At 43.2% G+C, this 25041-nt stretch overlaps 1 long non-coding RNA gene across 1 annotated transcript in view; it reads right to left on the bottom strand.

The window, feature by feature from the left end:
• Window positions 1–348: 348 nt before the first annotated feature.
• LOC134340550 (uncharacterized) overlaps window positions 349–25041 on the bottom strand; it is a 151891-nt gene continuing 127198 nt past the window's right edge. The window contains exons 2-3 of the long non-coding RNA XR_010016584.1: window positions 22832–22883; window positions 349–466 (exon numbers count right to left, since the gene is read on the bottom strand). This is a non-coding gene — a long non-coding RNA (uncharacterized LOC134340550). The remainder of the gene's footprint in view (window positions 467–22831; window positions 22884–25041) is intronic.

The following is a 25041-nucleotide window of genomic DNA, read 5'->3' as shown; positions in this document are numbered from 1 at the left end:
CATAATTATAATGTATAGTTACAACAGTGCAAAGCAATACCATAATTTGATAAAGAACAGACCATGGGCACGGTAAAAAAAAGTTTCAAAGTCCCGATAGCCTCAACATCTCATGCAGGCGGCAGAAGGGAGAAACCCTCCCTGTCATGAACCTCCAAGCACTGCAAACTTGCCGATGCAGCACCATTGGAAGCACTCGACCACAGTGGACTCTGAGTCCATCCGAAAACTCCGAGCCTCCGACCAGCCCCTCTGACACAGCCTCTCCGAGCACCATCCTCTGCCGAGCGCTTCGACCCCGCCCCGGCCACCGAGCAACAAGCAAAGCCGAGGACTTGGGGCCTTCTCCGGAGATTCAGGACCACACAGTAGCAGCAGCAGCAAAGCAGGCATTTCAGAAGTTTCACCAGATGTTCCTCCGTACTCTCACGTCCGTGTCCATCAAATCAGGATTGTGCACGGCACCCTACTTGACAAATAATAGACATCACCAACAGAGTGGCTGCTGCGAGCTGCGTCACGCTGCCATCTTCTCCACCCGCCGACATAATGCAGACATGTGGGAATTTCCCAGCTATAGGTTGACTCATTATAGAGCCTAATGGCGGAAGGTAAGAATGACCTCATAAAGTGATCTTTGGGGCACCATATGAGGTTATTAATAAAAATGCTCCTTTGTGGTATGCAGAGGGTGAGAAACATTGTCCAGAATTGCCAGGATTTCCCATAGGGTCCTTTGTTCTACCATGGCCTCTAGTTGACCCCCTTCTGTTCAACTATTTGAGGTAGCTTATTTTTTTATTCTTTCTTACTTCTCTTGTAATATTTATATATTTGTGTATCTGTGCACTTGCAATATAAGTTCCTTTGGGATCAATAAAATATCCATCTACCTATCTATAATTTTGTATACCTCTACCAAATCTCCTCTCAACCTTCTACATTCCAAAGGATACAGTCCTAACTTGTTCAATCTTTGCTTATAACCCAGGTCTTCCAGACCTGGCAACATGCTTGTAATTTTTTTCTGCACCCATTCAACCTTGTTTCCATCATTCCTGTCGGGTAAAACGGGGTACATGCAAGCAGGCTTTTTCCACTGAGGGTAGTTGGGACTACAACCAGAGGTCATGGCTTAAGGGTGAAAGGTGAGAAGTTTAAGGAGGACATGAGGGGAAACTTCTTCACTCAGAGGTTCGTGAGAGTGTGGGGTGAGCTGCCAGCATAAGTTGTGCATGCAAGCTCAATTTCAGCATTTAAAAGAATTTTGGATCGGGACATGGAGGGATATAGGGCTGGTGCAAGTCGATGGGAGTAGGCAGTTTAAATGGTTCAGCACGGACTAGGTGGTCTGCAGGGCCTGTTTCTGTGCTGTACTTCTTTCTGACTATGACTCCCAGTAGGAACACCAGTAAGCCTTATGAGTCTGCTCTGTCACTCAATAAGAACCAGCTTAACTGATTGTAACCTCAGGATCACATTTCTGCTGACCTTTCACCTCAAAATCCTTTCTATCTCTGCCTTAAAAATCTTTAAAGAATTTGTTCCATTGTTCTTTAAGGAAGAGAATTCTAACTGGTCACAGCCTTTTTTGTTTTTATTCATTTATTTAGTTAGTTAGTGATACAGTGGCCATTCGAGCCACAGAAACCAGGCAACCCCACAACCCCAGTTTAACTCTGATCTAATCATGGGACAACTTACAATGACCGGATAACCTACCCGGTATGTCATTGGACAGTGGGAGGAAACTGGACAATCAGGAAAGACCCATGCAGTCACAGGGAGAACATACAGACACTCCTTACAGAAGTGCAGCAGAATTGAACCCTAAACTCCAACACCCTGTGCTGTAATATTGCCGTGCTAACCATGATGTTACCATGGCACACAATTTTTTTTTCCTCCCACATTCATGTCACACTTGCAGTGTTCTGACACAACAGGCTGGACCAGAAGCCAGATAAGAATGTGGTCTGGGAAAAGAGTTACATAGAGGCCTGACAAGGAAAGACAAATTTGCACCCAAATTGACCTCAAGAATTCCAACTGTGCTTGACCACTAGGGTATTTGGAAGTATAATTACTATTTCAAAGATACTGGAGAGCCATATGTTATTGTACAAGAGTACATAAGGCAGTTTTTTGTCATGTCTCTGCAGCAGATCTACTAGTGTAAGGACCTTTGCTTCACTTAGTCCATGCTCATCTGGTCCCACTGATCTACACCCAGCCCATATCTTTCCAAACCCCTCCCATCCATGTACCTATCCAAACTTCTTATAAGTGTTACAATTGAACTCACGTCTATCATTTCCGCTAGCAGCTCATTTCACACCACCCTCTAAGTGAATAAGTTCCCCCTCAGATATCCCTTAAACATTTCACCTTTCACCCTTAATCCACGACCTCTATTTCTGGTCTTACCCAACCTCAATGGAAAAAGCCTGCTTGCATCTACCCTATCTACAAATGTTTGTATACCCCTCATAATTTTGTATACCTCTATCAAATCTCCTCTCAATCTCCTACGTTCCAAAGAATACAGTCCAAACCTTTTCAACATCCCCTCCACATCCACCTGGTCAAGATCTCTCAGTTTGAACAACTAATTTCAGTGAACCCTTTTAACTCTTCCCCAACCTGTTTTTCCTGATTAGAGGGCTATGGGTAAGCCCAGTAATTTCTAAGGTAGGGACATGTTTGGCACAATTTTGTGGGCCGAAGGGCCTGTATTGTGCTGTAGGGTTTCTATGTAATCCTCCACTTCTTTGAGCATTTGGAATATTGTGTGTGATGTACAGGTGACAATAGGTATCAGGGATGTAGCTGAGATTTTTCTGTGGATTATCTGAGATAGAGAACTCCAAAGACGCACCAGGTGGGGATTACAAAAGAAAGGTGGTTTATAATTCTTAATGAGGTGATTGCAAAGTCACACATCTGATTTGATATTTGGCTAATTAACAGCGTGTTTCTGGTGGCAGTTTAATATGTTTTTCACAAACATCAAGATCTACAAAAGAAGACTGAGTCACAGCGAAAACTGATATCAGTTACAAGAAAAAGAGATTGTTGAGTTTTTATGTGTGGACCATAAACATTGCTGAAGGAAAACACATGGAACATTTTGCATCAGTCAATCTGATAATTTGATTAGTTATACTTAATGTCATATTTCAGTCTTGATTATTTCAATAGGTCTATAGGTACATTTAATGTCAGAGAAATGTATACAATACACATCTTGAAATTCTTTTTCTTCACAAACATCCATAAAAACAGAGGAGTGCCCCAAAGAATGAATGGCAGTTAAGTGTTTGAACCCCAAAGACACCCCCAGCTCCCCCTCCCATGCACAGGCAGCAGCAAAGCAACGACCCCCCACCGAGCACTCAAGCGTGCAGCAAAGCATCAATAAAGACATAGACTTGCAGTACCCCAAAGACTACTCGTTCACTCGGTAATTCTACATACACAGGCTCTCTCTCTCTCTCTCCCTAATAAGAGGAAAAGAGGTGTCCCCATTTCACAGAGAGAGGGGAGACATAACAAAACAATTTGCTGATTTACGGTGTTAAAAGTCTGTTATGTCAGTTTTTCTGAGCTCTGTGCCCAAAGAACTCGAGTCTCGGGGAACACAGCCAGCAGCCAGCTCACTGCTTTCGACCTTCTCATGACACATCAGGCAGTGGAGTTGACCTCGAATCCACCTGCCTCCAGAGCCACAAAAATCCGGCACCCTGAAGGCGCGCTAGTTTTACAGGTCGCATCCTTGGCATATCAAAAAGCGGCCGGTCGTGAGGCCCTGAGATCCAGTCCCATTCCCGCAAAGAACCAAAGTCAGAGTGTAACTCCAGGTCAGGTTCTTCAAAAGAACCCTGAAAAGGAAAAAAAAGTGATACTAAAGATAGAAATTGAGCTTTTTCTGAAGATGCAAGCAAAGGAGTCGCCATTAAGCACCATCATCTTAAGCTCCACCCTCCAGCACCTTTCTAAGATTTGTTTGTAAGATCCCGTTATCTTTCAGGGTCCTAAGGTTGTCATAGCCAAGGTGGTAGTGGGGATGGGGATGGGGATAAGCTCCCACTACCTATAAAGTACCCCAAATGGTGTGGATCTCTAACAGCCTCTAACAACCAAGTCCAACTCGGCCTTCACATGTGGCTTAACTACTAGGCCCGGCAGAACCGTTTATACTGACAAGAGAAATGGCAAAGGCAGACCACTGGCGCCTTAAAACCAGTTGCTTCAGGCAGGTGCGGCTCGTCAGCCTCGGACGGCAGCCCGCCTAAGAGGAGGGAAACTCTGATTTTAAACCTGTGCTGCCCTGCAGTCATAACCACCCATGGGAAAGGCTTCAGGAGTAAACCCCAAGGAAGAAATCTGGAGCCGGGGTCTCTGAGGCAGTTTGACATTGTTCACAGCTTCACACTGGCAGCCTCTGTGACGACACTGATGCCAAGCTGTATCGGCACTTGCCCTTCCCTTGGACTACATCGGTGATGTGGAGACGGGGAATCCACTGCATGGGTAACAGCTGGTTCTTCAAATCTTCCCGCCCAGGCTTGCGCCCTGGAAAGAACACAGTCCATCAGAGGCGCAAACCCATGATCCCTAGGGATTGACGGCTGCCTACTACTAATATCCTTCAATAAGTGAATGATCTATGGATCAGTGTCCTGTAAAACAGGCCAAGGCCTACGCAATCCTGCACTTACCACTCTCCACACCCATGCCACTGTTATACCACTATACGAGGGGTGATTGATAAATTCGCGGCCTAAGGTAGAAGGAGATGAGTTATTAACTTCAAACATTCTGCATTTTCACTCAAAGAGTTGAACTGCACGTGCATGTAACAAGAGCTGTATAACTCATCTCCTTCTACCTTAGGTCACAAACTTATCAATCAACCCCTGCTGTAGACCACCTGGAGGTCCAAGACGCTCTCGTTACATGCATGTGCATTCAACTCTTTCAGTGATAGTGCAGAAAGTTCTACCTTAGGCCATGAACTTATCAATCACCCCTGCTGTGGACACTTTCTGGAGGTCCAAGATCCGTAGGCTCCACGACCGCTGGACTAAATGTGTAAATGTAGGAGGGGACTATGTTGAGAAATAAATGTGCTACGTTTTGTAAAATTGACTCCTCCTACATTAGGTCATGAACTTATCAATCACCCCTCGTACTTACAGACACACCTACAATATATAATCTTAAAGCTACATCTATATCTACATACCCACACCTACCCCTAAATCCTTTCACCTGTACCAACATCTCAACACACTGACACTGACACATACAGTTTCTATCTCTTTCACATATGTAGAGACACACACACACAAACACACAATGGTAGATGAACTACATCAGTTTTCTTTTCCAAATAAATACATATGCTTCTATGTTCTTTCATTCGTCTGAGTATAATTATACCAGGTGTGTGTGTGTGTGTGTGTGTGTGAACATGCCAGGTTCTGTCGGGTGTGAAATGCACAGATTATAAAGGAATTTTATTCAAAAAAGATAGAAACATAAATCAAAACTTCATTAAATGCTGCAGAGACTGAGCATACCTTATCAGATATTATTCTAACCTTGCTACACAAACTAAAGGCTATGAATTGAACTTTATGATAAAATAGGGAGACTTCGTCTTGAATATTACATGCCACTGTGCACCTCTTATCCATGGAGCAATACTATTGAAGTCGCTCTCTTTCCATTTATTCATTGGCTGGATAAGAAAAGTATCAGGTGTTGGTAGCCAACAGATAGATAGATAGGATCGCAGGACTACTTTGTACAGCTGTTATGGTATTCTGTGTCAACGGAAGTTACAGGAACAAGGAGAGCATTGAACCCTCCTATAGAGCTGCTGGGCAAAAACAAGAGAATCAGGTTCTGCTTCCACCAGCTGTTAAGACACCACTTGATCTGTTCAACATTGAGAGGTTAACCCCAGAAGAAAATTACCTGAGACAGCACGTTCTAAGTGTAACCATGCGGTATTAATATCTGAAAACATCCAAAGAATAATTTTATTGTCTACTCTGAATATTTCAGATTCAAGATAGTTTAATGTCATTTCCAGTACATAAGTGTAAAGGAGAATGAAATAATTGTTACTCTGCATCCAAAGCAGTGCAAACAACACAATAAGATAAAAAAACACAACAGTAAAAAAATGCAATAAATATGAGGGTACATAAGATAGCTTATATACATAGATTGATTGAATGTCCATAAAGTGACAATAGGCACAGGAGTGTCTCTACATGTAGTGGTGGTGAGGGTGTGGAGGGTGGGTTATACAATTTGAAAATATTAATCAATATTTTAATTTGGATATTTAATAGCATGACAAATAAATTAAATCAAATGATATTCCGTATCAGTTTTAATTAAGGTAAATGGCTGCAAGAAAAACATATATGTTTGGAGACATACTGAATTGTTGGAACTTTAGATTAATTGGGAACGGTCAATTATGTGGGCATATGTTTGTAAATTCAATCAAAAATCAAATGTAATCTGAAATCGAGCAATTCATGCAAGTTGCTCAGAATGCATGATTTTCATTTCAGATTCTCCAGATACCATATACGACACCAGACATAAGCTATGACCACAGGATATAGGAGCAGAATTCAGCTACTTGGCCCATCAAGTCTGCTCCTCCACTTCATCATGGCTGATCCAATTTTCCTCTCAGTCCCAGTCTCCTGCATTCTCCCCATATCCCTTCATGCCCTGATCAATCAAGAATCTATCAACCTCTACCTTAAATATACATAAAGACTTGGCCTTCACAGCTGCCTCTGGCAAATAATTCCACAGATTCATCATTCTCTGCTAAAGAAATTCCTCCTTATCTCCATTCTAAAAGGATGCCCCTTTATTCTGAGGCTGTGTTTACTGGCAGACTCTCCCACCATCGGAATCATCCTCTCCACATCCACTCTATCAAGATTTTTCACCATTTGATAGATTTCAATGAGGTCACCCCTCATTCTTCTGAATTCCAGTGAATAGACAGCCAGAGCCATCAAACACTCTTCATACAACAAGCTATTCAATCCTGGAATCATTTTTGTGAACCTCCTTTGTACCTCTCCAGTTTCAGCACATCATTTCTATGATAAGGGGCCCAAAACTGCTCACAATACTCCAAGTGAGGTCTCACCAGTGCTTTATAAAATCTCAACAGCACATCCTTGCTTTTATATTCTAGTCCTCTTGAAATGAATGCTAACATCACATTGGCCTTCCTTGCCACAGACTCAGCCTGCAAATTAACCTTAAGGGAATTCTGCATAAAGATTCCCAAGTCCTTTTGTGCCTCAGATTTTTGTATTTTCTCTCCATTTAGGAAACATTCAACCTTTTCATTTCTTCTATCAAAGTGCATGACCATACATTTCCTAACACTGTATTCCATCTGCAACTTCTTTGCCCATTCTCCTAAACTAAGTCCTTCTGGAGCCCCTCTACTTCCTCAAAATATATGCCCCTCCACCTATCTTCAATAATGCCACCAATTCCATCAGCCAAGTTATTGACATATAACTTAAAAACAGCGGTCCCAGCATCAACCCCTGTGGAACACCACTAGTCACCAGCAGCCAACAAGAAAAGGCTCCCTTTATTCCCACTCTTTGCCTCCTGCCAACCAGCTACTGCTCTATCCATTCGAGAATCTTTCCTGTAGTATACCACGGGCTCATAGCTTGTTAAGCAGCCTCATATGTGGCACCCTGTCAAAGGACTTCTCAAATTACAAGTACACGACATCATCTAATTCCCTTTTACCTGTACTGCTTGTTACTTCTTCAAAGAATTCCAACAGATTTTCAGATAAGACTTTTCCTTGAGGAAACCATGCCGACTATGGCCTGTTTTATTGTGTGCCTCCAAGTATGCTGAGACCACATCCTTAACAATCAATTCCAACATCTTCCCAACCACTGAGGTCAGACTAACTGACCTATAATTTCCTTTCTCTGCCTCTCTCCCTTCTTAAAAGAGTTAAGTGACATTTCCAATTTTCTAGTCTTCCAGAGCCATTTCAGAATCTAGTGATTCTTGAAAGACATTACTAATGCCCCCACAATCTCTTCAGCCACCACTTTCAGAACCCTGGGGTGTACACCATCTGTTCCTGGTGATTTATCTACCTTCAGACCTTTCAGTTTCCCAAGAACCTGCTCTCTAGTCATGGTAACTTCACACACTTTCTGACTCCTGACACCTGGAATTTTCACCAGGCTGCCGGTGTCTTCCACGGTATAGACTGATGCAAAATACTTATTCAGTTCCTCCGCAATGTCCTTGTCCCCCATCACGACTGCATATTGGAAGAAGCTTTTGGATTCCCCTTTAATATTATTGGCTAGCTCTCTTTCGTATTCCATGTTTTCCTTCTTAATGACTTCTTTAAAAATGCAAACACGACGAAATTTGCAGATGCTGGAAATTCAAGCAACACACACAAAAAACGCTGATGAACGCAGCAGGCCAGGCAGCATCTATAGGAAGAGGTACAGTCGACGTATCGGGCCGAGACCCTTCGTCAGGACTAACTGAAAGAAGAGATAGTAACTGTACCTCTTCCTATAGATGCTGCCTGGCCTGCTGTGTTCACCAGCAGATTTTATGTGTGTTGTTTCATGACTGTGGGCGCATGGCCAAGTGGTTAAGGCATTGGACTAGCGACCTGAAGGTCGTGAGTTTGAGCCCCAGCTGAGGGAATGTGTTGTGTCCTTGAGCAAGGCACTTAATCGCACATTGCTCTGCGATGACACTGGTGCCAAGCTGTATGGGTCCTAATGCCCTTCCCTTGGACAACATCGGTGTCACGGAGAGGGGAGACTTGCAGCATGGGCAACTGCTGGTCTTCCATACAACCTTGCCCAGGCCTGAGCCCTGGAGAGTGAAGACTTTCCAGGCGCAGATCCATGGTCTCGCAAGACTAACGGATGCATTTAATGTTTAATGACTTCTCCAGTTATCTTCTGGTGGAATTTAAAACTTCCTCTAACTTTCTATTAATTTTTGATCTATTATATGCCTTCTCTTTAACTTTTCTGTTGGCTTTGACTTCCCTTGTTAGCCATGATAGTGTCATCTTGCCTCTAAAACACTTCTTTCTCTCTGGAATATATATATATCCTTGCCTTCCAAATTGCTACGTGTGGCAATAACTAATATCCAGCTGAACTCTACCTCAATAATTTCCACCTTTGAATGTATGGACTGTGTTATTGCAGATGACCCATTATTAGCAGGCAGAAGCCTACATTTAGAAACATAGAAATATAGAAAACCTACAGCGCAATACAGGCCCTTCGGCCCACAAAGTTGTGCTGAACATGTACCTACTTTAGAAATTACCAAGGGTTACCCTTAGCCCTCTATTTTTCTGAGCTCCATGTCCAGGAGTCTCTTAAAAGACCCTATTGTATCTGCCTCCACCACAGTTGCCAGCAGCCCATTCCACGCACTCACCAATCTCTGCATAAAAAAACTTACCTCCGACACCTCCTCTGTACCTGCTTCCAAGCACCTTAAAACTGTGCCCTCCCATGTTAGCCATTACACCTCTCTCAGGTCACCTCTCATCCTCTGTTGCTCCAAGGAAAAAAGGCCGAGTTCACTCAACCTATTCTCATAAGGCATGCTCCCCAATCCAGGCAACATCCTTGTAGATCTCCTCTGCACCCTTTCTATGGTTTCCACAACTTTCCTGTAGTGAGGCGACCAGAACTGAGCACAGTACTCCAAGTGGGGCCTGACCAGGGTCCTATATAGCTGTAACATTACCTCTTGGCTCCTGAACTCAGTGCTACGGTTGATGAAGGCCAATACACCGTATGCCTTCTTAACCACAGAGTCAACCTGCGTAGCAGCTTTGGGTGTCCTCTGGACTAGGACCCGAAGATCCCTCTGATCCTCCACACTGCCAAGAGTCTTAGCATTAATACTATATTCTGCCATCATATTTGACCTACCAAAATGAACCACCTCACACATATGGCTTGAACTCCATCTGCCACTTCTCAGCCCAGTTTTGCATCCTATCGATGTCCCACTGTAACCTCTGACAGCCCTCCACACTATCCACAACACCCCCAACCTTTGTGTCATCAGCAAATTTACTCACCCATCCCTCCACTTCCTCATCCAGATCATTTATAAAAATCACGAACAGAAGGGGTCCCAGAACAGATCCCTGAGGAACACCACTGGTCACTGACCTCCATGCAGAATATGACCCATCTACAACCACTCTTTGCCTTCTGTGGGTGAGCCAGTTCTGGATCCACAAAGCAATGTCCCCTTGGATCCCATGCCTCATTACTTTCTCAATAAGCCATGCATGGGATACCTTGTCAAATGCCTTGCTGAAATCCACATACACTACATCTACTGCTCTACCTTCATCAATGTGTTTAGTCACATCCTCAAAAAATTCAATCATGCTCGTAAGGCACGACCTGCCTTTGACAAAGCCATGCTGACTATTCCTAATCATATTATGCCTCTCCAAATATTCATAAATCCTGCCTCTCAGGATCTTCTCCATCAGCTTACCAACCACTGATGTAATACTCACTGGTCTATAATTTCTTGGGCTATCCCTACTCCCTTTCTTGAATAAAGGAACAACATTCATAACCCTCCGATCCTCAGCAACCTCTCCTGTCCCCACTGATGATTCAAAGATCATCACCAGAGGCTCAGCAATCTCCCTCGCCTCCCACAGTAGCCTGGGGTTCATCTCATCCGGTCCTGGTGACTTACCCAACTTGAGGCTTTCCAAAAGCTCCAGCACATCCTCTTTCTTAATATCTACATATTTGAAATATTGGATATTATTTCTAAGGAAAGGAGTGCTGATCCTGGAGAGGATCCAGAGGAGGTTCACACGAATGATCCTGGTATGAATAACTTAACATATGAGGAGCATTTAATGGCTCTGAGACTGTATTCGATATACTTCAAAAGAATAATGGGGGATCTTACTGAATACAGAAAGACCTGGATGGAGTGACATGGGGAGGATACTTCCATTAGAAAGACAGGGTCTAGGGTCTGGGGGCACAGCCTCAGATAAAAGGCTGACTTTTTAGAACTGAGATGAGGATGAATTTCTTCAGCTAAAGAGTGATGAATTTTTAGAATTCGCTGCCAAGGAGGGTTGTGTTGATCAAGTCATTAAGTGTATTTAAGGCAGAGATTAATAGGTTCTTGAATGGTAAGGGGTTTAAGGGTTACAGAAGTTAGGCAGATGAATGGGATTGAGAAAAAATCAGTAATGGTCAGATCTCTCAGTGGGAGAGCATTTTGGAGATAGTGATCATAATTCTATCACCTTTACAATAGCATTGGATATCGATTGGCATCTCCCTAGAGCAAGGGGTTTAGATGGGGTGGAGTTTGTTAGGTGTGTTTAGGAAGGTTTCTTGACACAATATGTAGATAAACCTACAAGAGGAGAGGCTGTACTTGATTTGGTATTGGGAACTGAACCTGGTCAGGTGTCAGATCTCTCAGTGGGAGAGCATTTTGGAGATAGTAATCATAATTCTATCTCCTTTAAAATAGCATTGGAGACAGATAGGAACAGACAAGTTAGAAAAGCATTTAATTGGAGTAAGAGGAATTATGAGGCTATCAGGCAGGAAATTGGAAGCATAAATTGGAAACAGATGTTCTCAGGGAAACGTACGGAAGAAATGTGGCAAATGTTCGAGGGATACTTGTGTGGTGTTCTGCATAGGTACGTTCCAAAGAGACAGGGAAGTCATAGTAGGGTACAGGAAGCGTGGTGTACAAAGGCTGTAATAAATTTAGTCAAGAAGAAAAGAAAAGCTTACAAAAGGTTCAGAGAGCTAGGTAATGTTCAAGATCCAGAAGATTATATGGCTAATAGGAAGGAGCTTAAGAAGGAAATTAGGAGAGCCAGAAGTGGCCATGAGAAGGCCTTGGCGAGCAGGATTAATGAAAACCCCAAGGCATTCTACAAGTATGTGAAGAGCAAGAGGATAAGACGTGAAAGAATAGGACCTATCAAGTGTGACAGTGGGAAGGTATATATGGAACCGAAGGAAATAGCAGAGGTACTTAATGAATACTTTACTTCAGTATTCACTATGGAAAAGGATCTTGGTGACTGTAGTGCTGACTTGCAGCAGACTGAAAAGCTTGAGCATGTAGCTATTAAGAAAGAGGATGTGCTGGATCTCTTGGAAAGCATCAAGTTGGATAAGTCACCAGGACCGCATGAGATGTACCCCAGGCTACTGTGGGAGGCGAGGGAGGAAATTGCTGAGTCTCTGGTGATGATCTTTGCATCATCAATGGGGACGGGAGAGGTTCTGGAGGATTGGAGGGTTGTGGATGTTTACTCAGGAAAAGGAGTAGAGATAGCCCAGGAAATTACAGACCAGTGAGTCTTACTTCAGTGGTTGGTAAGTTGATGGAGAAGATCCTGAGAGGCAGGATTTATGAACATTTAGAGAGGCATAATATAATTAGGAATAGTCAGCATAGCTTTGTCAAGGGCATTTCATGCCTTATGAGTCTGATTGAATTTTTTGAGGATGTGACTAAACACATTGATGAAGGAAGAGCAGTAGATATAGTGTATATGGATTTCAGCAAGGCATTTGATTAGGTACCCCATGCAAGGCTTATTGAGAAAGTAAGGAGGCATGGGATCCAAGGGGACATTGCTTTGTGGATCCAGAACTGGCTTACCCACGGAAGGCAAAGAGTGGTTGTAGATGGGTCATATTCTGCATGGAGGTCGGTCACCTGTAGAGTGCCTCAGGGATCTGTTCTGGGACCCCTACTCTTCATGATTTTTATAAATGACCTGGTTGAGGAAGTGGAGGGATGGGTTAGCAAATTTACTTATGACACAAAGTTTGGAGGTGTTGTGGATAGTGTGGAGGGCTGTCAGAGGTTACAGCAGAACATTGATAGGATGCAAAACTGGGCTGAGAAGGGGCAGATGGAGTTCAACCCAGATAACTGTGAAGTGGTTCATTTTGGTCGGTCAAATATGACGGCAGAATATAGCATTAATGGTAAGACTCTTGGCAGTGTGGAGGATCAGAGGGATCTTGGGGTCCCAGTCCATAGGACACTCAAAACAGCTGCGCTGGTTAAATCTGTGGTTAAGAAGGCATACGGTGTATTGGCCTTTATCAATTGTGGAACTGAATCTAGGAGCCAAGAGGTAATGTTGCAGCTATATAGGACCCTGGTCAGGCCCCACTTGGAGTACTGTGCTCATTTCTGGTCGCCTCACTACAGAAAGAATGTGGAAGCCACAGAAAGGGTGCAGAGGAGATTTACAGGATGTTTCCTGTATTGGGGAGCATGCCTTATGAAAACAGGTTGAGTGAACTCAGCCTTTTCTGCTTGGAGCGATGGAGGATGAGAGGTGACTTGATAGAGGTGTATAAGTTGATGAGAGGCATTGATCGTGTGGATAGTCAGAGGCTTTTACCCTGGACTGAGATGGTTGCCACAAGAGGACACAGGTTTAAGGTGCTGGGGAGTAGGTACAGAGAAGATGTCAAGAGTAATTGCTTTACCCAGAGAGTGGTGAGTGCATGGAATGAGCTGCCGGTAATGGTGGTGGAGGCGGATACGATAGGGTTTTTTAAGAGACTTTTGGATAGGTACATGGAGCTTCGAAAAATAGAGGGCTATAGGTAAGCCTAGTAATTTCTAAGGTAGGGACATGTTCGGCACAACTTCGTGGGCCAAAGGGCCTGTATTGTGCTCTCGGTTTTCTATGTTTCTATGTTTTTCTATGAATGGCAGAGCAGACATAATGGGCAGAATGCCCAAATTCTGCTCCTATATTTGAAGGTCTCATGGTCTTACCAGTTTCAATGCTACAGAAAGGTGGTCAGCCTCTGCTACAAGACAGACTGAGGTAGATCTCCTTCAAGCTGAGCACCGTTCCAGCATATCAACCTCATGCTCCTCAAGCAAATCTCACCCAGTACTCTCAAGCTTAGAATCATAGAACACTACTGCACAGAAACTGACCCATCTAGTCCATGCCAAAATGTTAATCTGCCTAGTCTCAGCGACCTGCAGCAGGACCATAGCCCTCCATATCGCTCCCATCCACATACCTATCCAAATGTATCTAAACTGTTGAAATCGAATCCAGATCCAACATTTCTGCTGGCAGCTTGTTCCGCACTCTTCACTGAGTGAAGATGTTTCCCCTTATGTTCCCCTTGAACTTTTCACATTTCACTTTTAACCCATAACATCTAGTTGTAGTCCCACCCAACCTCAGTAGAAAAGGCTTGCTTATACTTATTCTATTATCCTATCTCTACCCCTTAATTTTTCAAGGAATAAAATCTTAACCCTTTCAACCTTTCCCTGTAACTCAGGTCCTCAACTCCTGGCAACATCCTTGTAAATTTTCTCTACACTCTTTCAATCTTATTGATATCTTTCCTGCAGGTAGGTGACCAAAATTGCACACAATCCTCCAAATTTGTCCTCACCAAAGTCTTATACATCTTCAACATAACATCCCAGCTCCTGTATAGGGTACATTGATTTTTGAAGGCCAATGTGCCAAAACCCTCCCTTTAAGCTTGTGATCACCAATTCAACTCCAGCCCATCCATCAGCCCTTACTACTGACCACGCCAGAGGCCATCCATCACATCATCAACTGCATGTCACACCTCAGTACCTCCCACTGATACTTTCCCAACACCTATCAAGCAGGCTTGAATCCTTTCCAGTCTACTGCCCTCCAATCAAATCTGATGCCTTCCTCTGTGACCACCAAGACCCCACCTTGGCATTGCCCTAGACCTCCCTACTGTGTTGGTCAGTAGCACGTCACGCCTTGAGCCTTGTGAGTAGTAAAATTTCACAACAAAGTCTAAGTCAAGTTTATTGTTATATGCATAATACATGTATGCACAGGTGCAATGAAAAACTTGAGGCCTGAAACTGTCTAAGAAGGTTCTCAGTCATCCAGGTCATTGTATATCAAGCAGCAGTAAATCAAGGCAACTGGACCTGCTGTGATGTCCTGAACACCTTCCATGGAACATCACCTGGTTATTGGTTCGGGTATGTGGATGACACCTGGGTCCAGATCAAAATCCATGACGTTCAACCTTCGCAGAATACATGAACCCAGTGGGTAATAACATCAAATTTACATGAGAAGACATTGAGAAGAATAGAGTGGCCTTTTTAGACTGGGCAGTGCTTATCAAAGAAAATGGACATCTAGATGTTGAAGTATATAGGAAACCAATCCACACACGTGGGCACGTGGCCATGCGGTTAAGCCATTGGATTAGCTACCTGAAGGTCGTGAGTTCGAGCCCCAGCCGAGGGAACGTGTTGTGTCCTTGAGCAAGGTACTTAGTCACACATTGCTCTGCGACGACACTGGTGCCAAGCTGTATGGGCCCTAATGCCCTTCCCTTGGACAACATTGGTGTTGTGGAGAGGGGAGACCTGCAGCATGGGCAATCGCTGGTCTTCCATACAACCTTGCCCAGGCCTGCGCCCTGGAGAGTGAAGACTTTCCAGGCGCAGATCCATGGTCTCACAAGACTAACGGATGCCTTTATTTATTAATCCACACAGATCAGTATCTACAGTTTGACCGTCACCCATTAGAACATGTTGGGGGTTATCACCGCGCCGAGAATGTGCCACCAACATTAAAGACAAGGAGCGCAAGTATTTGAGAGAAGTCTTGAAAGCGTATGACTACCCTGACTGGGCCTTCATCAAGACAGCAACAAAAAACAGCAGGCCATCAGCCCAACAGACAGGGGGAAGGATCAAGGCTAACAGAAAACGATAGTCATCCCAGGTGTAGCTGGAGTTTCAGAGAAACTCAGAGGATTTGCAACCAACACCAAATCCCTGTGTTTTTCAAAGCTACAAATACACTCAGACAGAAACCCGTCCGCCCCAAGGATCCTACACGCAAACATAATATTGTATATGCTAGCCAATGCAATGAGAACTGCACTGATCTGTATATCATAGACACACAGAAAACCCACAGCACAATACAGGCCCTTCGGCCCACAAAGTTGTGCTGAACATGTCCCTACCTTAGAAATCGCTAGGCTTACTTATAGCCCTCTATTTTTCTAAGCTCCATGTACCTATCCAAAAATTCTCTTAAAAGACCCTATCGTATCCGCCTCCATCACTGTTGTCAGCAGCCCAGTCCACACACTCACCACTCTCTGTGTAAAAAATTTACCCCTGAAATCTCCTCTTTACCTACTCCCCAGCAACTTAAAACTGTGTCCTCTTGTGGCAACCATATCAGCCCTGGGAAAAAGCCTCTGACTATCCACACGATCAATACCTCTCATCATCTTATACAACTCTATCAGGTCACCTCTCATCCTCCATCGCTCCAAGGAGAAAAGGCTGAGTTCACTCAACTTGTTCTCATAAGACATGCTCCCCAATCCAGGCAACATTCTTGTAAGTCTCCTCTGCACCCTTTCTATGGTTTCCGCATCTTTCCTATAGTGAGGTGACCAGAAATGAGTACAGTACTCCAAGTGGGGTCTGACCAGGGTCCTATATAGCTGCAACATTACCTCTCGGCTCCTAAATTCAATTCCACGATTGATGAAGGCCAATACACCGTACGCTGCCTTAACCGCAGAGTCAACCTGCGCAGCTGCTTTGAGCGTCCTATGGACTCAGACCCCAGGATCCCTCTGATCCTCCACACTGCCAAAAGTCTTACCATTAATAATATATTCTGCAATCATATTTGACCTACTAAAATGAACCACCTCACACTTATCTGGGTTGAACTCCATCTGCCACTTCTCAGCCCAGTTTTGCATCCTATCAATGTCCCGCTGTAACTTCTGACAGCCCTCCACGCTAGCCACAACAGTGCCAACCTTTGTCTCATCAGCAAACTTACTAACCCATCCCTCCACTTCCTCATCCAGGTCATTTATAAAAATCACGGCGAGTAAGTGTCCCAGAACAGATCCCTGAGGCACACCACTGGTCACTGACCTCCATGCAGAATATGACCCGTCTACAACCACTCTTTGCCTTCTGTGGGCAAGCCAGTTCTGGATCCACAAAGCAATGTCTCCTTGGATCCCATGCCTCCTTACTTTCTCAATAAGCCTTGCATGGGGTACCTAATCAAATGCCTTGCTGAAATCCATATACACTACATCTACTGCTCTTCCTTCATCAATGTATTTAGTCACATCCTCAAAAAATTCAATCATGCTCGTAAGGCATGACCTGTCTTTGACAAAGCCATGCTGACTACTCCTAATCATATTATGCCTCTCCAAATATTCATTAATCTTGCATCTCAGGATCTTCTCCATCAACGTACCAACCACTGAGGTAAGACTCACTGGTCTATAATTTCCTGGGCTATCTCTACTCCCTTTCTTGAATAAAGAAACAACATCTGCAACCCTCCAATCCTCCAGAACCTCTCCTGTCCCCATTGATGCTGCAAAGATCATTGCCAGAGGCTCAGCAATCTCCTCCCTCACCTCCCACAGTAGCCTGGGGTACATCTCATGCAGTCCTAGTGATTTATCCAACTTGATGCTTTCCAAAAGCTCCAGCACATCCTCTTTCTTAATGTCCATATGCTCAAGCTTTTCAGTCTGCTGCAAGTCGTCACTACAATCGCCAAGGTCATTTTCCACAGTGAATACTGAAGTAATGTATTCATTACAGCACACATCAAAGTTGCTGGTGAACACAGCAGGCCAGGCAGCATCTCTAGGAAGAGGTACAGTCGACGTTTCGGGCCGAGTGTGTTGCTTGAATTTCCAGCATCTGCAGATTTCCTCGTGTTTGCGTAATGTATTCATTAAGTACCTCTGCAGTTTCCTCCGGTTCCATACACACTTTCCCACTGTCACACTTGATAGGTCCTATTCTTTCACGTCTTATCCTCTTGCTCTTCACATACTTGTAGAATGCCTTGGGGTTTTCCTTAATCCTGCCTGTCAAGGCCTTCTCATGGCCCCTTCTGGCTCTCCTAATTTCATTCTTAAGCTCCTTCCTATTAGCCTTACAGTATAATCTTCTAGATCTGTAACATTACCTAGCTCTCTGAACCTTTTGTAATCTTTTCTTTTCTTCTTGACTAGATTTATTACAGCCTTTGTACACCATGGTTCCTATACCCTACCATAACTTCCCTGTCTCATTGGAACGTACCTATGCAGAACTCCACACAAGTATCCCCTGAACTTTTGCCACATTTCTTCCGTACTTTTTCCTGAAAACATCTGTTTCCAATTTAAGCTTCCAATTTCCTGCCTGATAGCCTCATAATTCCTCTTACTCCAATTAAATGCTTTTCTAACTTGTCTGTTCTTATCTTTCTCCAATGCTATTGTAAATAAGATAGAATTATGATTACTATCTCCAAAATGCTCTCCCATTGAGAGATCTGACACCTGACCAGGTTCATTTCCCAATACCAGATCAAGTACAGCCTCTCCTCTTGTAAGCTTATCTACATATTGTGTCAGGAAACCTTCCTAAACACACCTAACAAACTCCACCCCATCTAAACCCCTTGCTCTAGGGAGATGCCAATCGATATTTGGTAAATTAAAATCTCCCATCATGACAACTCTGTCATTATTACACCCTTCCAGGTTCTGTTTCCCTACCTGCTCCTCGATATCCCTGTTACTATTTGGCAGCCTATAAAAAACACCCAGTAAAGTTATTAACCCCTTCTTGTACCCGACCTCCACCGACAGAGACTCCGTAGACAATCCCTCCATGGCATCCACCTTTTCTGCAGCCGTGACACTATCTCTGATCAACAGTGCCACGCCCCCACCTCTTTTGCCTCCCTCCCTATCCTTTCTGAAACATCTAAAACCCAGCACTTGAAGTAACCATTCCTGCCCCTGAGCCATCCAAGTCTCTGTAATGGCCACCACATCTTATCTCCAAGTACTGATCCACGCTCTAAGCTCATCCGTTCTGTTCACAACACTTCTTGCGTTAAAATAGACACATCTCAAGCCTTTGGTCTGAATGTGTCCCTTCTCTATCACCTGCCTATCCTCCCTCACATACTGTCTCCAAGCTTTGTCTATTTGTGAGCCAACCACCTCTTCCCCAGTCTCTTCAGTTCGGTTTCTACCCCCCAACAATTCTAGTTTAAACTCTCTCCAGTAGCCTTAGCAAACCTCCCTGCCAGGATATTGGTCCCCCTGGGATTCAAGTGCAACCCATCCTTTTTGTACAGGTCACACCTGCCCCAAAAGAGGTCCAAATGATCCAGAAACCTGAATCCCTGCCCCCTCCTCCAATCCCTCAGGCACGCCAAGACAAAACAACCACTTCACAAACCGATGGTCCAACATAGGAGGGCTAACATCTCAGGTCAAGACTCGGCTGCATATCTACACCTAAATGACAAGGGACACTCCTTTGTTGATAACAATGTGCACATTTTGGACAGGGAGGACAGGTGGTTTGAAAGAAGGCATCTTTGTCAAACTGGAAAACCCATCCCTGAACAGAGGGGGTGGGGTACAACACCACCTATCAGCTACTTACAATGCAGTCCTAACATCTCTACCCCAGCGTCTCCACAATAGTTCACACCTCCATTCAGGAAAAGATAGGACTAGTGACCCTCTTAATACCTCTGCAACTCAACAACCTTCATGTGATTGCTAGACCTTTTAAGTAACTCAGAGTTTATAAGCCAGAAAACTACCCACCATGAACCCGAACTGAAGAAGCCTCTCGGACAAGTGGCGAAACATCTTCTAGACAACACAGCAAATCCAGTTGGCTTGATTTACTACTGATTGATATTGAGGCCTGAATGTTAATCAAATATACTGGTAGTCCCGTTCCACTTGGTGGCACTGTGAATGGTGACTTACAATCTCATTGAGTGATGGAATTCCTTGAATGTGCTATTATCTCTCAAATCTGTCTCTTTCCATACTTCAATTACTCTAATTTTGATTCCAGCTCACCACAGCATCCAAACAGCCATTATCAATGTTACAGGTGTTATTCTATATAACTGAGCGTGGTAAACTTCCTCTTCTCATCTTCCTCCATCCAGTGACATTATCCTTCTCATGTATTGGGCTGGAAGTACCATTGTCTGATTCTATTTCTTTCTTTTAAGCCAGGGAACCACCTGCAATAGGCCTAATCTCTTGCTGTAGACTCCTAAATTCCTCAAAGATCCAGTCTTAGTCTCTTCCTATTTTTCATCTGCACTCTTCCTCTTGGCAAAAATAATCCAAAAATATATTGGCCTAAGTTCTATTAACCCCTGCAGAGGTGCCTGAAGACTATTCATTATTAGAATCAAGGAAAAGCATACAACCGGGGGTTCACAGAAGTAATAACAGAATATGTCTTGGCAACACTGAGTGATAGATTCACGTTGACCATGAAGTTTGCTGATTACTGGGATTTTTTATAGCCACCTTCAGCGGGCAGATAGTGCAATGAAATGAACTATCAGTTTATGTCTTAGAGATAAACTTGGGCCATCAGGTATTCATATCTCGCATTCACATTCTGGCCCAGGCACACATCTGTGGAGTGTTGGAATCTAGGTTCTAGTTCTTGAATCACTGTACAAGTATCAAAGCCCCATTCTGTGGATTTTGATAGTGTAAATCTACCTGAACTGAGATTCAATTCAACAAATACATTTCCCAAAATAGATCAATTTAATCACCAGACCTTAACTGTTCCAACCTTTCTTGTTTTCTCCATTTCATTCTGAGCTAGTCATAAATTTTCTAATAAGCTTATTTTAATTTTTCCAGATGGAACCACATTTTCTTATCTTAACCTGCAGTATATAGGAGAAAATCAAAGATGCAATCTCCTTGAGACTTTTTTTAATATTCCATGTAGTCGCTCCTGGAGGGAGTTGGACAGACACCAGCATCAGACAAAAACATACTGTCACTTGATAATGAAAAATATATTTTCAAAACATCAGTGAAGAAACACGGAATTTGCTGGCAGAATGAGTGGCTCATTTCAGAGTGATTGAATAGCTTATGTTGTGAATGTAAATGTTTATCCAATGTCATGAGGAATTTAGCTCTTCAGTTCTAATAAACTTGTCTATCAGTAAAGCAGCCCCCAAACTGGTTGGCAGCCCTCCTAGGAGGTTTTTGCATGGATCACTGACAAATGCCTGTCTGTATTCCCTTTGACAGGAGGTACACTAGCCATACAATCACATGAGAGCTCTGTCCTGTTTGTTCCCAAGGGTGCAGTGCAGACAAGAATCAAAACACTTGCAGCCACCAGATCTGAGTATTTGGAAACTCTAAAGCCTAAACTCAATCAGACAAGTGTGAAGACAGCATCTGAGCCGTTGTGCATTTGTGCCACTGTTCAAATGTGAATGGGTGTAGTTGTTCGCGTAGAAGTATGTCCTGTGTTCTGGAGTAGTTCATATAAAGCTCCTATTGGTACTGGTAGCTGGTTCTGACTAGCCAGTACTGTAGGGCCATTGTATGTCCAGTATTCTATCATCACTTGCACAAGGAAGCAATAAACATCTGTTGCTATTGTAATTTATAAAAAAGGTTCTATTGGGCTGCTTTCTTGAATATCAAAAAAGAGGTTTGAGCAATGTTTTTGTTTTGGTGATCAGGAACAAAGAAGGCTGGAATAGAGGACAGACACATGCGAGTCAGCCAAGTGCCTCATTCAAAGTTCCAGCAGCACTATTTACTCAGCTTTTACATAAAGGAGTTACTAAACATCTAGTTTATACGTCCAATTTGCTGATTCTTCCCCTCTGTATACCACAAGCAATTTGCTGATTGCTTTTCGAATCTTTTTTGAGGTGCGGTAGGGAGGATCCATTTGCTTTCTTTTGATAGCTCATAGCCTGGAACTTTCTGTGCTCTTTTACAAGATCAGAAGCATCTGGAAATCAAAACTGCTGAGAGATGGGAGTGTTTTTGGTGTGCTAAAATGCTGCATGTAAAGACAATATAAAAAAGGAATAGCTTATATATGTGTGGCATTGCATTCTTCAACATGAGATAAATTATTGGGACTTGCAATGACTGTTATTATGCAAAAAAGAGGGTTCCCTTGCTGTGCACAGTAGGATCTCACAAATTACAACCAGATGAATGATCAATTATATTTTCTTTAGGTGACGTCTGAGGGACAAAAATTGGCTAAGATTCCAGAAAAAATGCTGTCCTCTACTTCCGATAGGCACTGAGGGAACTGCTCAAGTGAAATGGACCAACAGAACTCAAGTTTAATGTCTCATTTGTAGAGTTCACATCTGGCAATACATCATTGGACACCTGGATATTTAATAAATTGCCTGACATCGGCTAAGATGTTTATAGAGTAGGGAATCTCCTGTCTCCACTCTCTAAATATTTCATTTCTAGCTTTTACTGAGAGACCTCTGTGCATTTTTTTAAGCTGGCAGGACAAAATTCTGTCATAAACAGGCCAGTTCAAAGAACCAAGTAAAGCTTGGTGCAAAAGCTCCGTGCTTCTGTCTGGGCCAAACTGCAATGATTGGCCTTGGACCCAACTTTCCTCTACCATTGTGTTGTGTCATTCATCCCATGCTAATATGTTTTTTTTAAATTTTAATCAGTATGGAGTTTCATTTGACATTTTCTTCTTATTTACTTTATAGATTTCAAATTTTTGTTAAACCTTTATCCAAGCTCTCAGTTCTTGATGTACAAACGTAGAATTGCATGCTACATGTTTACAGGACACTTACTCAGTGTTAGAAAAGAAGAAACACTGACAATCTTCATCAGGCCAGTCAGGATCTTTGGAAAGAAAGACAAAATCAACATTTTAGGTCAATGACCTTCCATTAGAATTCATCTTTGCCTAGCAAAGTAACTTTAAGCTTTTGTGGCAGGCTGACTGAGCTTATGCTCCATACAGCATTAAAGCCTCAAAAAGTTGTGAATTTGAACAAAAGAGTATTCAAAACAAGGTTAAAGTGATTTAAAACTAGAATTGTGAAGCAGCCGGACCTGTATGATCAAGAGCTGAATAAGAATTACAGCTGCTTAACAAGTGGGTTCCAGCAGAGACCAGATTTTGAATGAAATCTCTACATAAAATTATCTACATATGCTCTTCCAGGACTACTTCCCAATATGTCATGGAATCCAGTCTCCTCCAATTAATCTAAGGTGCATCTGTTAAAAAAATGGTGAGAATCAATGGGGACATGCCAAATTTTTTTAGCTTTCTGTGGAAATAGAGATACTGGCGTGCTTTCTTGGCCATAGTGTCTACGTAGTTGGACTAGGGCAAGCTATTGGTGATCCTGATACCATGTCATTAGGCTCCCTATCTCTTTTCTGAACTCAGTCTCATTATTATAAGAAATCCTGCCCACTACAGTGGTCACGAGGAATTCTGCAGATGCTGGAAATTCAAGCAACACACATCAAAGTTGCTGGTGAACACAGCAGGCCAGGCAGCATCTCTAGGAAGAGGTACAGTCGACGTTTCAGGCCGAGACCCTTCGTCAGGACTAGAGTCTGGACTAGTCCTGACAAAGGGTCTCGACCTGAAACGTCGACTGTACATCTTCCTAGAGATGCTGCCTGGTCTGCTGTGTTCACCAGCAACTTTGATGTGTGCTACTACAGTGGTGTCATCTTCAATCCTGCAGAGTTATAGTAAAATCTGACCACAGTAATGAATGCATAGGGAACAATGTACATATATAGGGAATGTATAGGGAGAGAGAGCACAGCCTTGTTGGTCAGTGAGACAGAGCCCACAGGAAGAAGCTTTGTGCACAGTATACAAAGATTCCAATCAGTGCTGAAGCAACAACTTGTGTGATTTTAAATATCCTCAGCATTGATGGATATTGGATACAAGATCTCCAACTCAGGTGAGATCCTTTAATTAAGGTCTGATTGCCAAACTCAGCACAATATTCAAATAGTACCTTTTTGTGACTTTCCAAGAGAAATGGTGGTTGTATCAAAATAACCCAATATATGAGCAATAAGGAATGAAATGTCAGAAAACCGTCAAACATGTGAAGGTAATTTGTGCACAGTCATTACCAAGATATTTTCTTTAAAGTCACAATATCATCTGGAAGTGATGGTCAGCATGATTTAATTCAGGTTTAGTCACTTGTATGCACTGTTTGGATATGAAAAAATAGATGATAATGGATGCACTTTCTAGGTTCCAGTGTTTACACTCCACAAGTGCCTCCTGTCACTTTATTTTCTTCAGTTCATTTGATGTGTTTCTGTTGCTTCCTCTCTCAACACAGGATTCAGGACTGTGCAGGACTGCCTAAAGATTAATTTGCAGGTTGAGTCTGTGGTGAGGAAGGCAAATGCAATGTTAACATTTATTTCAAGAGGACTAGAATATAAAAGCAAGGATGTAATATTGAGACTTTGTAAAGCACTGGTGAGGCCTCTCTTAGAGTATGTTGTGCTGTTTTGGGCCCCTTATCCATAAGACCATAAGACATAGGAGCAGAATTAGGCCATTCAGCCCATCAAGTCCGCTCCTCCATTTCATCATGGCTGATCCTGGATCTCGGATTCAACCCCATACGCCTGTCCTCTCACCATATTCCTTGATGGCCCAATCAATCAGGAATCTATCAACTTCCACCTTAATTATGCCCATGGACTTGGCCACTGCAGTCTGTGACAGAGCATTCCACAGATTCACCACTCTTTGGTTAAAAAGGTTCCTCCTTACTTCTGTTCTAAAAGGTCGCCTCTCAATTTTGAGTCTGTGCCCTTTAGTTCTGGATACCCCCTCCAGAGGAAACATCCTCTCCACATCTACCTTATCTAGTCCTTTCAACATTCGGTAGGTTTCAATGAGATCCCCATGCATTCTTCTAAATTCAGTGAGCACAGGCCCAAAGCTGCCAAACGCTCCTCATATGTTAATCCCTTCATTCCCAGAATCATCCTCATGAAT

This window comes from Mobula hypostoma, chromosome X1 (genome assembly GCF_963921235.1).
Source record: "Mobula hypostoma chromosome X1, sMobHyp1.1, whole genome shotgun sequence".
Lineage (NCBI taxonomy): Eukaryota > Metazoa > Chordata > Chondrichthyes > Myliobatiformes > Myliobatidae > Mobula > Mobula hypostoma.
Note: the sequence above shows the minus strand (reverse complement) of the source record. Positions and strands in the feature narration are given on the sequence as shown.